Genomic DNA, 13878 nt, shown 5'->3' on the forward strand with positions numbered 1-13878 from the left:
TATCCAAAAGAGATGTACTTTGGTATCTTTTTTATTTTTTATTTTCACTTATTGAATGAAATTTTTCTTTGTGCCTCCTACATTTTTTTGATATAATAATGTTTCTATCCTATTTGTTCAATTGTTTCATAAATTTTGTGCAGTGTACAACTCAATTGGTGCATGTCCTTGCAAAGAAACATATACCACTTTCTTATTAATGGTGTTTATCAACACCACCTTCCTACATGATTATCAAACTCCTTTCAAATATGTTTATGCACAAATACTAATACCACTTTTTTGGTTTGAACGGTGATTATCAACACTACCTTCCTCCGTTCTATATTAAGAAATTCCACAATAAGTTTTCCCACATTAAGTGGGAAATTCCCATAATACATGAAACCTCTCAATTTCAAAATTCCCATAATGCGGGATTTTTCCCATAATACCTAATACGGTCTTATATTCTTTGGCAATACTCCCACTAATGTAACACCTATCCAACCTTGCTTTCCTCAGAAAGGAGATAGATCTCCCATTAGACGAAATAAACTCTGCGCTGGTGGAAAAATCATGAAAACCTTTACAAGCAAGCCAGTTCTTTTTGCGCTCTATCCCTTTCAAAGTGAGCCCCAATCCAAATAACCTGTCATGTTTGTTCTCAACCATATTGAAGTCTCCTATCAGAATAATAGGCAAATGCAGTTGGAGAAGAGATTGCCACAAAGTGGGCCTAGTGTTAGCTGGGCCCAAAGCATAAATTGAAACCATGTACCATTCGGTGTTCGTGACCATTTTCACAGCCACCCATCTGTTAGTAGGGTTAACCCATCTGTTAGTAGGGTTAACCAGGACATCCTTGATGCACCTTGCCACTTCTTGTGGATTTCTAGAGCCGTGCCTCCACTACCCGAGCTATGTTTAGAACAAAACCAGATTAAATCTTGAGAAATTTTCTCAAGATTGGCCTTAAGGAGTGTGCCTGAAGCTTTAACTTCTTGGAGACCAATGCATTCAACCTATATCTTCTCTCTAAAGAGCCAATTTTTTAACTTGGATGCTTTGTGGGGCTTCGTAATTCCCTTAACATTGAAGGAGAGAGTTACAGATTTAAACATTATTTTCTTTGGGTTTTTGAGGTGTGGCTTCCTCTTCCTACTGCCTTTTTCTCTTCAGCAATAGGGGAGTCTACACTCAAACCTACGTTGGAGATAGGAGGAAAATTCTTGATGAGGTAGTTATGAGTTGAGGGGGAGATTCTGCCACCCGGTTAAAGGGTGAGAGTCTTCCTAAATAAGTATCGGCAGGGAATCAGATGGTCCAGCCTTAGCTATGTCCTTGTTGGCAAGGTTTGGAAGCTTCTCTTCTTCAGGAGTCAGAGCATTTCTTGGGGAATCCTCTTAGAAATCCATTTGATCTATTTCTTTTTGAAATCTAGTGGGGGTAAGGTGGGACTGTGAGTCCTGAACCACCTCATCCTCATCCGATGTTCTTAGATCCTCATCTTCTAGAGGTGTAGGATCAGCAGCATCAACAAGGAGCGGAGTAAATCTATTATGATTCCTCATACGAGCTAGAGGCCTATTAGCTAGGGGTCTAGAACCTTTACCCTTTTTCTAAAAAATTTGAAGCCCATCTTGATCTAAGGGGAGAGACTCATCTGGTTGGGGTTTCTTACTATCTTGGGCAGTAGGGGATTCTTGAAAGGGCAATTTTTTATGAATTGCCTTGTCTTTTTGCAGCAGTGAAAGTATGCATTTGGAAATTTTTAAATAGAACAAGATGAACCATGCTACTATTGAGATCAAAGTTGATTGTGATTTCATCAAGGAGTTCTGAGTTCAGATCTACTTCGATAAGAGCTTGTGGGTGCTATCGGGGATTCATATCTAAATTCAGGCCTTGACTAAGAAGGTTCCCTAATGGTTCCACTATGTATTTTAACAGAGGGTGCAGGTGAAGGGGAAGGTCTCGGAGCTCTACCCACACAGGAAATCTTGACGGTTTAGGTCCATTTGGTGAAAATTCACAGTGCCACGGAATAGGGGCAGTGGGGTGTTTCTAATCATCCACTGTCCTTCTCCTAAGATATTGAGGGCCATCTTGGCTTGAGTTTTTTTTTATTTTCTTGAAGTTCTTGATTTGCTTGAGCTTCTTGATGTTCTTAAATTTATTCCAAAATTTTCTTGAAAATTTGATCTTAACATGGAAATGCTTCAAGTATGGATGTTGTGGGTGATCAATAGAAGTGTTGAAGGGATACAGGGGATGTGAAAGGAGCCAAGGGTTTGGACTAGGCTTGGGCATGCCCATGGACATGAATAAGTGTAGTGTGAAAGAGTGGCATAGTATATAAGTGAATATGTGCCAATGTCATAGGAATCTTTTGATAATCATCAATGTACAAGTAAATTACTCTCTCTTCTTGCTAAACCTAGGCTAATCATCCTAATCTAGGCTAATCCAATGCTAATTAGGCTAAATCAAGGCTAAACTAGAAGCACCCTTTCTTTCATTGCCTTTCTTTCATTGGTATCATAGCCATGCTTTTGATCGAGTTCTAGTATTTTCTTGAGTTTTCTTGATTTTCTTGAAGTTCTTGATTTTTGTAAGATTCCTCCTCAGCCTAAATATCAAATAAGCCTCTACTTCAATCCCTTGTAATCATTCTACGTTTTTGAATACAAGAAAATATCATTTTTTCTTGTTTTGCCTAGTGAGATAAAAATTTCTAGAGAGTGGTAAATCAAAATTGGGATATTTTTGGATAAATAAATTCTACAAATATAAAAAAAATGTTTCCCTAAAATAGAAAATCAAAATAGATTTTCCAAGGTGCAATTGGAATTAATTAAAATTGATTCAGAAGACCTTAGCCTACGGGTCCAGATATTCAAAATGTTTTTGATTATGGTCCAATTAAGGCTCCTATGGACCAATAAGATTAATCCAAGTGTTGGGACAAGATAAATCCAAAGAATAAAAGAAAATACCCAAAAATGCGTAAATACCCACATAAGATAAAGAGTTGACCAAGTACTAGGTTTATTAGTTAAAAATTATGAAGTATTAATAAAAAAATGAGATATTTTGGAGTAATCATTCATTTTTGACACATGTGTAAGGAAAAGGGAGACCTTCAAGGAGGCACCTGCTTCACATGCTTGGATGAGTTTAAAACTCAAAAATAATAGGATATTTTTAACTCTCCTCTCTCCTAAATCAAACCAAATCAAAAAGGGAGCCAAACTGGTCCAAAACTGGTCCAAATTCAACCAAACTGAAACTGAAAAATTCTAGAACTCAGTTAGACTCAGTTAGTGGCCTTCCTCTCCTATAAATAGACCCTCATTCCTTTGTATTATTAATAATCTGTGAACTAAACTATGCCGCTATTACTCTAAACTAAGCTTAATTTCTAGTATCCTCTAAAAACCTATACAAAATTGAAGAGATTGGAGCTTCTCTCTCTCTCTCTCTCTCTCTCTCTCTCTCTCTCTCTCTCTCTCTCTCTCTCTCTTTTCAATCTTCCTTGGTGACTCCTACAACATACCAAACCAATTGATTGGTTGGGGGCCTCTACTGTGATCAAAGAATCAAGTAAATTAGAAGGTAAAGTGTAGATTATTATCTTTTTCTTATTAAAACTCCAAATGCTTCTCTTCTGGGTTCAATACGTGAAAATACATTACATGCTCTTCAAGCTAGTATGTATTATGATGATCAAAGTCATGGACCTATGCTTGGAAAGGGGAACTTACCTTCATATTTAATGCAACAAGGCGGGGTAAATATATTTGGTATGCCTATGCATCAAGTTGATACATATGGATCAAGTATGCCTATGTATGGTTCTTCTTCAATGCATATGTGCAATCAAAGATACTCTTCAGCCTTGTCTATCAATGAGCCACATTGTTAAACACTCTTCTATTCAAAAGGAGTGATTGGAGAAAGGAAATGCACAATGTTTTATGGTGAAACTACTACAAGTGAAGCCAAGATAAGGAGGATCAATGTATGTGAATTGTTGGTGCCGACTCTTGGTTTCCCTATTGCTTTGAGTGGGGATAGGAGACCTATTACACTCAATGTTGCTAGATTTGGGCTTTACCAAAAGCAATGGAGGATCTCCATTCACTTTTACATTTGACTAATGTATGGAGTCTGACTATGTGGGCTTTATGCACACATTATGGGTGTTGAATTGGAGGGCATGCTTGCTATAATTTCAAGACAACAAGAAGATGAAGATACTTTGTTGCCGACTATTTCTCAACAATTCACCAATGTATCCATGGTCAAAGGGGATATGCAAGCTGAAAATGGATATGATTTCATAAGCGCTTTGATTGAGTAACTTTCAGCTCATAATATGATGCTATGAGGTTGTGAGAACATGGTCATTACTGACATTTTGGATGAGTACTCATTTTTTGATGAACGAATGGGATACACATTTCTTGGTGATACACATGATGAACATGATTTGGATGATCATGCATTGGGTGACGCATTGAGTGGTTCATGGAAGGTTCATGATCATGCATTGGGTGACGCATTGAGTGGTTCATGGAAGGTTCATGATGACCATGCTTTGAATGGATCATGCATTGTATGATCCAGTTTCGAGTCCGGTTTGGAAGACATATGATTGTCAATTATTTGACTACTATGAAGGCTTAGGGACTGTGGATCATGATGCAAACAAAGAAGAATATTCTCACGGTGAGATTGTTTACACATGTGTTAATGGTTGATGTTGATGATCATAGTACTACCATCCATCATGACAAAACGAGGATGTCTATGAGGATGTGGATGATGGGGGGCAAGCATTATACGAGTGAAATTGTATGAGAAATACGAGCAGTGGGGAAAAAAAGGGTCCCTCTCTTTATAATATTAGTGAACTTTAATGATAAAATATGACATATTTCACAAGGAAACCATGGTATAAGAACATTGCTTTCTCCATCTTGCATCTCAATAAGATAGATCATTTGAAGTGCCAAAAAGACGTGAGTGTCTAGACATAACCACAGTTGTTAAAAGACATATGCTTCATGACCAAAACAAGGTGTGTGTAGGCAATATTTGGATAATGCAACTATCAAAACATCAAACACAGCCATCAGCTTCCCATCTCATTACAAGAAGGCAACACAATTATCAAAAGATAGATGATTCACATTCGAAACATGTTTGGTCAAACTTAATGTACAAATGCACAATTCTCAAAAGAGAGTTGATCCATAATCCTAGCATGTATGCCCATACCAAATTTGTCTAGTAGAATGATCAAAAGATAGATCATTTGAAGTGCCAACAAGATGTGAAAAGACAAAATGTACCTACTGCTGCTGTTATATGCCTCATGGCAAAAACAAGGTGCATGTAGACAAAACTTGGCTATAAAACTTTCAAAACATATGTGATATGTAGTCTCGGGTTTGTTCTATCTTGTGCACTTAACCCGAGACTACATATGTGATATGTAGTCTCGGGTTTGTTCTATCTTGTGCACTTAACAAAAGATATCCAGCCTACAATCCCAAAACAAAAGCTTGTGATATGTAGTCTCGGGTTTGTTCTAGCTTGTCCACTTAACAAAAGATATCCACCCTACAATCCCAAAACACCAAAACATCACACGATGCAAAAGTCCATTTCTTTCTCCATCCTGCACCTCAATGCTTGATGAAGCTCTCTCTTGGTTAATGCAGTTTGATGGACAAAATTTTGCTAGATGTTTTATGAAGAAAAAGTAAAGATGCTTGCAGGGCATGTACCTCTTTCCACCACAAACTTGCATTTGAAAGTCCTCACAAGTGTAGGAAGGAAATTTGGAGATAACCACACTATATGTTTTTCTTTGCACTTTACTTCCTAATGTTGACACGGTAAAATCAACATGCTCATTTGCAACCAACACTTTACAGTCACATTGATTGTGCAAGTCATCTCATTTGCCTTTTTTATCCTTGCCTCCATCTCCTTAGTTACAACCCTAAACACAACCACTTGCTTTCCATCTCGTTGTAATGGACGAACATATATTTCATTGCTGTGATTGCTTGACCCATGCATGGGCTCCTTATTTCCCCTTTCTCTTGATTCATGTGAAATTTCACACTCCAGTAGATCAAAGCCTGCAGCCCACAAAGCATCCATCTCATTTGAGTCTAAGCATGTTCCCCTTGCAATTGGCCAAGGACGACTTGCTGGTATTTCCAATATAATGTTTGTTGGTTCTCGAGTATGATCAATATCATTCCCACAGAACCACACATATTGGATCTTCTCGACACCTATAATGCAACTTGAACAAGGCCTTGAAAACAAGGAGCTAGGACACCCAATAATCCAACTCTTCCTTTTTTATCAATCAAATCACTGCACTTTTTTCCCTTGTCACGTAGGAATCCTTGACATCTAACCTCGCTTCCTGGATTGGTCCTTCGAATAGCCCACCTAGTTGGGTGAATGTCAATTTTAGTCCGTGTTTTCTTTTGTTGCTCTCTTTGGGATGGCTTAGGCTGTCTTAACCTTTGAGTCACATACTCATACTTTGGACGATGTGAGTCTCCATCCTTGATGGGAGTATGGATGCTTCCTTCTCACTTTCTTTGCATTGTTCGTGCATCACCATCTGTGGACAATCTTCTTTTTATAGAATTCAACTCTATTGCTACCTCATTACTAAGGTCTATGATGTTGCTTGGTCCAAATGGCATTGAAGACATTGAGGCTCCTCTTTTTTTAATTTTTTGTATACCTGGCCCACACCCTTTGTGCCCACCTTTGAGAAATGAGTCATATTTTGATTGTTGCAAAAGGGTTGTCATCATAAGATCACCTTGACAAGCATTATACAAAGAGATATAGTTTAGTCCATCATTTGATGCCAACCAGCTACCATGCATAGACTCTAGCAAGTTTGTTCTTGGCACCAAAAACTTCTCACTGGTCTCCATTGCCTATTGACAAAAGAACCACACACAATATCTTTATTAACAAGTATAACAACTACACATTTTACAATCTACAAGTGTACAAATTCCAGAAATTACTATTACCAAGCCACCATTCATACCTTGATCATGTATTCACCCCAATGTGCCACTCTGGCATGCCACCATACTAGCCATGTCTCTAACATGGATAGTTTTGTCTTGTTAGCATGTCCTTGTCTCAACCAAGCCTGTAAAGAATCTAATTCCATCTCAGTAGCTTTTTTGATGGCGTTGATTTCCACCGTCAGCATCTTGATTTAAACTCTTCCTAGCTATGTGGTGGAATGCATTTTTTGCAGTGTTGTTGTAAGCTTTGTTCCCAATGAAACAAGCAAGATCTTTCCTGACCCGTCATCACATTGTTGGGACCACCATTGTAGACCATCCTCACTACACACCACTTTACATGGGCCTCATCAGCTAAATCTTCTAAATTCTGGCTTCTTGTATTCCTCCTTCTCTACCACACACTGTTAAGAAGGTTCCAAAACAGGGTCTGAGCTTCTGTATCCTTGACCTTAAAATCACCAATAGATATGGTTTACATTTCTTAAACATATGGATTGTAGACATGGCAAGCCATTGTAGTCCAGTCATGCATCCTCTTCACAAAATCAAAACAAATCCAGCAGATACCTAGCTCACCTCCTAGTCTCATTTTGTTAACAAGCTCTGTACCATTTCTAGGGCCTTGAGTGGACATCTTAAGCACATGGCACATATCAAACCCTGAGAATTCCAATTTTCCTGAAAACACCATGCTTTGGAAATAATCAAATAGTATATTCTTCTTGAGCCTAAAAAAAGCATTGTAATATCCCACTGGCTGACCTTCCTCAACTTGGGTTTCCTTTCTCCACCTTGATAGTTGTCTCTTGTCTAATATAGGTGCCAACTTTACTAGCAAGTCACTGATTTCTTTGTTTAAAGGTTTGGCATCATCCTCATGCTTCCCAAATAGTGTTGTGACTGCATCACAATCTCCTTAGCTAACTTTTGCTACATTGATCTTGGTCTGCCATTAAAATCTTTTGATACCATCTCTTTCACTCTACTCTGAGCCTCAACCAAAGCTCATCTAGTCACTCCTTTAGCAAACAGGGTGCATGTGATAGCCCAAATGTATAATCCCCCATCTGACTCCTTTATAATTAATCTCATTTGGAGAACAAAAGATAAGCTTGCATGAGCGCTCAACAATACAAGTGGGTGGACAAGAGTAATAAAATCATTTTAGAGACCCAAATTTATCAGTTTTGCTACCAGAGGGACATACTTTGGCCAAATGACCTACCCAATGAAGCTCATTTCTTTCTTTTGATTTTAACAATCCAGTGCATAATTCATTCGTGCATTCCAAATGACCACCACACTTTTTGTATTGTACAATCCTTGGAAACCCTATCACATTACTTGTGATAGCATCAGTCCTGACATGTCCATCAAATTTGCTATCATTGTTACCAATTGTTTTTTTGGGGTGAAGACATGGTAACTCAAATAGAATATTTCCATCGTGCTTGGACGGAAGCTCTTCAACTTGGTGGATTTCTCTCACCAAAAAGAAACTTGTTTTGAGAGAGTTTTTTTCTAGAAGTTTTCTCAATATGTTTACAATGGTGATACTAGAAGACTCCTCACCAAGGATGTTTGTAGACTTCTTCAATGACTCCTCCTTAACATTGATGGTGGTTTTCTGGCTACTTGGTATTTCTCCATGCACCACAAAGGATCTTCCAAACTGTATATCTAGGTGAAACATTAATTTATCTCCCCTCTTTATTATTGGCATCTCAAATGATAGGCCATCTGATTTTGCACCTACAAGTTGACGTAATCGAATTGAAAGATCCCTGCCCCCATCGCGCATTCAGGGGTGCTAGCAGTGGAAGTAGCACTTCTTGTGTAGGGCAGAACCTCTCACTCGGGGCCTCGCCCATGGATATCTGGGAAAGAGACTAATCCCTCGGCTCTTCCAAAACCAAACCCGAAAAAAACTTCCCTTGCTCAGAAGCACGGATGACTCCTCTAGGAAAATTTATTCTAACGTAGTCAGGAGCCTTAAATTTACCCATTGACATTCCGACCGAACCCACAGGTCCCATGGCTGGGTCAAGGGAGGAACTTGCACTTGGATCATAGAGACCAATGCTTTTTTCCCCATTAAGAGACACAACCATTGATTCTTTTCCATAGGACAAGGATTATCTGGGATTTTACTTCAACTATCCTAACATAACAGAATTGAGTCTTATTTTAGGGATCCATTAGTCTAGCCTAACCCCATCCAATCCCATGGGTTAACCACTGTATTGATAGGATCCAAGTTCAAGATAGTCACACCACTTACACACCCAATATGAAATTACCTTTTTCACAGATTCAGCTATCTTTAAAACAATCTTTTAATGAAACCATAGTATCACTGATCATAATCCTCCAAAATATCTAGCTTGAATTCCAATTTCCAATCATTCCTTCGTCAGTGTACCTATGGCTTCATTGGCAACCAGAACGCTCACCACCTGCTCACTCAAGGGGCATTTTCGATAGTCCCTAGCTCATAGTACCTGGAAATATAATCACATAAGAAGATCCCAATGGGCTCTCTGTTGAAGATCAGCAAGATCAACTAACAGATCCATATAAAAGAGCCATGGACTCATTCGTTGAAGACCAGCAAGGCCAATTAACCAGATCCATGCCCGTGTTCAGAAAACAACTCCAACTCATTGTTCTTTTTTTTTCCTCAATGCACATGTGGGTATCTTCGGGTGACTCAAAGCCCGAGAACCGTATGGTCAGCACCCTCTAGGCTCATTCGCAGGTCACCTAGCACTTCGCTCATAGGCCGCTTTCTTGGTTCCTCATCCATCGTACCAGAAGCTCACCATTTAAATCGAACCGAGGTTGGTCAACCGACCTTGCCACACACGAGATGTCCTCCATTGACTCTCCATCCAGCTGTTGTAACTTTCACTCAGATCATGACCATAATCGACAAGATAGTCAAAATGCTTTCCAGCATTCTTGACATAAAACAGTCTTTTAAAAACAGGTTTCATAAATATAGTTTCTAACAAGCTCTCATCTTTTCACATTGTTCCACATCATTTCTCATTATTCGACATTCTTCTACATTAATTCACATTACTTAATCCACACCCATTCATATTATCTATTCCCATCGTCCTTCATCCATTCTCATCCATTCACATCATATTACATCTCATCACATCTATCCACATCACATCACATTCATCCATATCTGTCTACATCTATTCAGATCCACATCACATCTTATCACATCCATCCACATCACATCTCATCCATTCACATCTATCCAGGTCTACATCACATCACATCTCATCCATTCACATCTATCCACATCACATCTCATCCATTTACATCTACCCACATCCACATTACATCACATCACATCACATCTATTCATATATCTTCATATCACATTCACACCTATTTACATCCATCCACATCTCATCACATCCATTCACATCTCATCACATCACATTCACATCTATTTACATCATCCATCCACATCTCATCCATTCACATATTGTCACATCACATTCGTATCTAGTTAAATCCATCCACATCTCATCACATCCATCCCATGTTGCCCTGACTAGATAAGGTACATGCGTACCACTCTTTTCCCTGTTAACCGACACCGTACCTTTTCCCCAGAGCCATGTAGGCCACTGATCCACAGCCTTTGCTGGTACACCGTCCTTTCATCCTTGCTTTGCGCAGTGCCCGTACCCATACCCCACAGCTATATAAACCCCTGCTCCATGGGCAACACGCATTTTTTGAGTAGCGTATGTTTTGTTGTGCCGCCATCCATACCGCCATCTGTCCCTATGCAGTGTACTTCCTGTAGTACAGCCACCCCTCATTTGCCTCTTTTCAGATAAGGAAATTTTCCTCTATCCCTCTCTTTCTAGGAGGCGGTGTCCTTAACTCTTCTCCCCCTCCCCCCTCCCCCCCTCCCCCCTCGGTGTGAAGAGACTTACAGCGTCCTTCTCCCCTTTAGCAAAACATTTTTGTCTTAAGGACATCTCACAATTCCCCCCCTCCCCATTTGCGTGGACTTTAATAAGAGGTTTTTGCCTTAAGAGAGGGTCCATGCGCTATGGTCTTTTGGTCATACGGTGAGCAAACGATCTCAGAATTGAGATCTAATTGAAGCGTTTCGACCGCGACAGCGAGCCCTACAAGACGATGTCCAAGATGGCCCCTTCTCAGAAATGTTAGAATATTGTCTCGGGAGGAGCGCGCAACTACGAGATTAGGGAAGATGCTCCTGATGCGACTCCAACCCTCCCTTTACAAGCTCCTCAAGGAAATGGTGGCCAGGTTAGCTTGGTTATCTTTTAAAGAAGAGTTTTTTTATATTAGTGTTAATAAATGTGTATCTTTTCCTTTTAAAATAATGACATAAAATTGTATGACGTTACGAATTGCATGATGTTGTATTCAATAAATTGCATTGAAATTGTTATCTTTAAAGAGTGCAAGTTTTTCCTGGCTTCGACGCTAACTCCGTTCCGTGCTTGTGTAGCCGGGCGGCGTTGTTAGTAAAGCCCGAGAATGGCCCAAGGTATCCCTCATACCATTGGGAGAATAAGGTTCACCTGTGAGAGATTATGATGCTGCCTAGTTCTGAGGGCCCAAGCTAGTGCGATGAATAAGCCCACCCTAGTGTGCAGACATCCCTCTGAGGGACGAGAGGATCGAGCGATGGAGCCTGAGAGGGCCACAGGCTAGCTTGAGTCCTCACTAGCGGCGGCCAACGATGAGGTGTATGGTCCCATAGGGTTTTGCCTAGCATGTAGAGGCTAGAAGGCCGAATTCTAGATCATCGGTAGTATAAAGGAAAAGAATAAGAGAGCCGGTTTGGCTTGTATGGAATTGATTCATGTATAAGAGAGCCGGTTTGGCTTGTATGGAGTTGATTCATGTATAAACTTTATATATATATATATCTTGTCTTTGGCATGATTGTATTGTGGAAAAAGACTGTTTTAACAAACCTTGTGAAAAGGGCCTTAATTAAGAAACATGTTTATTTATGTCAAACAGTGTGGTAGGATTAATTAGAAAACAAATTGACGCGTGAGTAGGGTGGAAAGTGGGAGGATGGAATGCCCTGACGGCACCATCCTACAGACGGGTGGACCCGATTAGTCGGGTAGCTTTCCAACAGATTAAGTGAAAGCCCTATACTAGATAAATAGGTTCTTAGGCAACTCTATTCTAGAAGACTAGGCCAGCGGCTGTGCCTTGCATGGATGAGGAAAAAAGCATTGCCTCTAGAAATCAAGTCTAGTAGTTGCCTAATTTATGATCAATTACCCTATGGGTAATTTGATTTTTAGAAGATCATGCTCCCCCTCCTGCTGTGCGGGATAGGACTAGGTCTTACCTATGAATCGTATCCTTCAATCTCTACATGGTCAAGGTACAGTTGATGAATAGGAAATTTTTCTCAAAGTCAAGACTTAGTAGACTATCTTAAGTATTTCTCCTATTTTAGAAGGGAGAAATCTTATAATTAGTATCAGAGCCGATCTTAGCTCCTAGGAATTGCCATTTAAGGACTGTTTTGTAATGAATGCTTTACCTAACATAATGCTAATTAAAAAAAACATCCTAGTAAAACAAACAAGTTGAATTGATGTTTGAATGATTGTAGAAAGAGGAAGATGCCTACTCGAAGTTTCTAGTTTTCCAATGCATCTTCGAGACTGCTAGTCACTCCTCAAATTTCGAGTTCCGTGACACCATGGTGCAGATACTAGAGAAGATGTCCCTCCCTCATTTCTCTCATATTGAAAGAGGATGGGGTAGAGATTTCTGGAGTCGTGGGCTGAGATATTTCTTCATCCCAGCAGATCGAATTGGGAACCTTACCACCGACCTAAAGCGGATTCGTTGGATTGAAAAGTTGAAGATGATCTGTTTATTTTGGTTTGTCGGTACCCCCAAGGCTAACACCTCTATGACTATAGATGGGATTTGCATACCTCAAGATCGCTGGGTGTATGACCAAGTGATGCAGATCTTATCTGCTGCTGGTGATAGAGTAGCTGTGTTGGGAACTACCCCAATCCAGAGTCTACCACCCTTACCATCAGTTTTTAGAGTCTTAGGAAACTTCAGCAGAACCCCCATATTTCACCTATGTGGACCACTCTACCCTTATGTCATAGTCAAGCCTAGGAATTTCCCTTGATGGCAAATAAGACTAATTATATTAGTCTTGGATCTTTGTAATAAAACTCGTCCTTGTAAATATTTGGAAATAAAATGATTTCAATGTTTTACTCTCAAAAAATAAGCGTTGTGCAAATATGAATCTTGTAATCTTAAAATTGTTTTTATAAATGATGGCCAAGATGATCACCCTCCACTTCCCAATGCGCTTTATACTAATACCCAGGAGAAGAAGCTCCTACTCAAGCAAATGCAACCTCCCTCCTTTAGAGGATAAGGTTCAAAGATTGAGAAGGATGCTGAAGTCTGGATTGAAGCGATGGATGATTATTTCTCTGCCGCGCCGCCCGAGTAGCAAATCAGTCTATGCTTGCATGGTTTCGCCTCATCGAAGATGCTAAACTCTGGTGGAAACAATGGTGCCGTGACAAGGGATTCACCGAGCAGTCTCAAATGTGGGAAGACATCAAGCAGGCCGTGAAGAAAAGATATCTTCTCCCATCCCATGAATCCATAAAGATGAATGAGTTTTTTAGTCGTAGATAGTGTAGCTTAACTCTTGAGGACTACTATTCTAAATTTATCACTCTTCAGAAGTATGCCCCAGCTATGACTACTTCCCAACAAGTGGCTCGTT

Source organism: Cibotium barometz, chromosome 2, assembly GCF_041138505.1.
Source record: "Cibotium barometz isolate CiBa-2024 chromosome 2, ASM4113850v1, whole genome shotgun sequence".
In the NCBI taxonomy this organism is placed as follows: domain Eukaryota; kingdom Viridiplantae; phylum Streptophyta; class Polypodiopsida; order Cyatheales; family Cibotiaceae; genus Cibotium; species Cibotium barometz.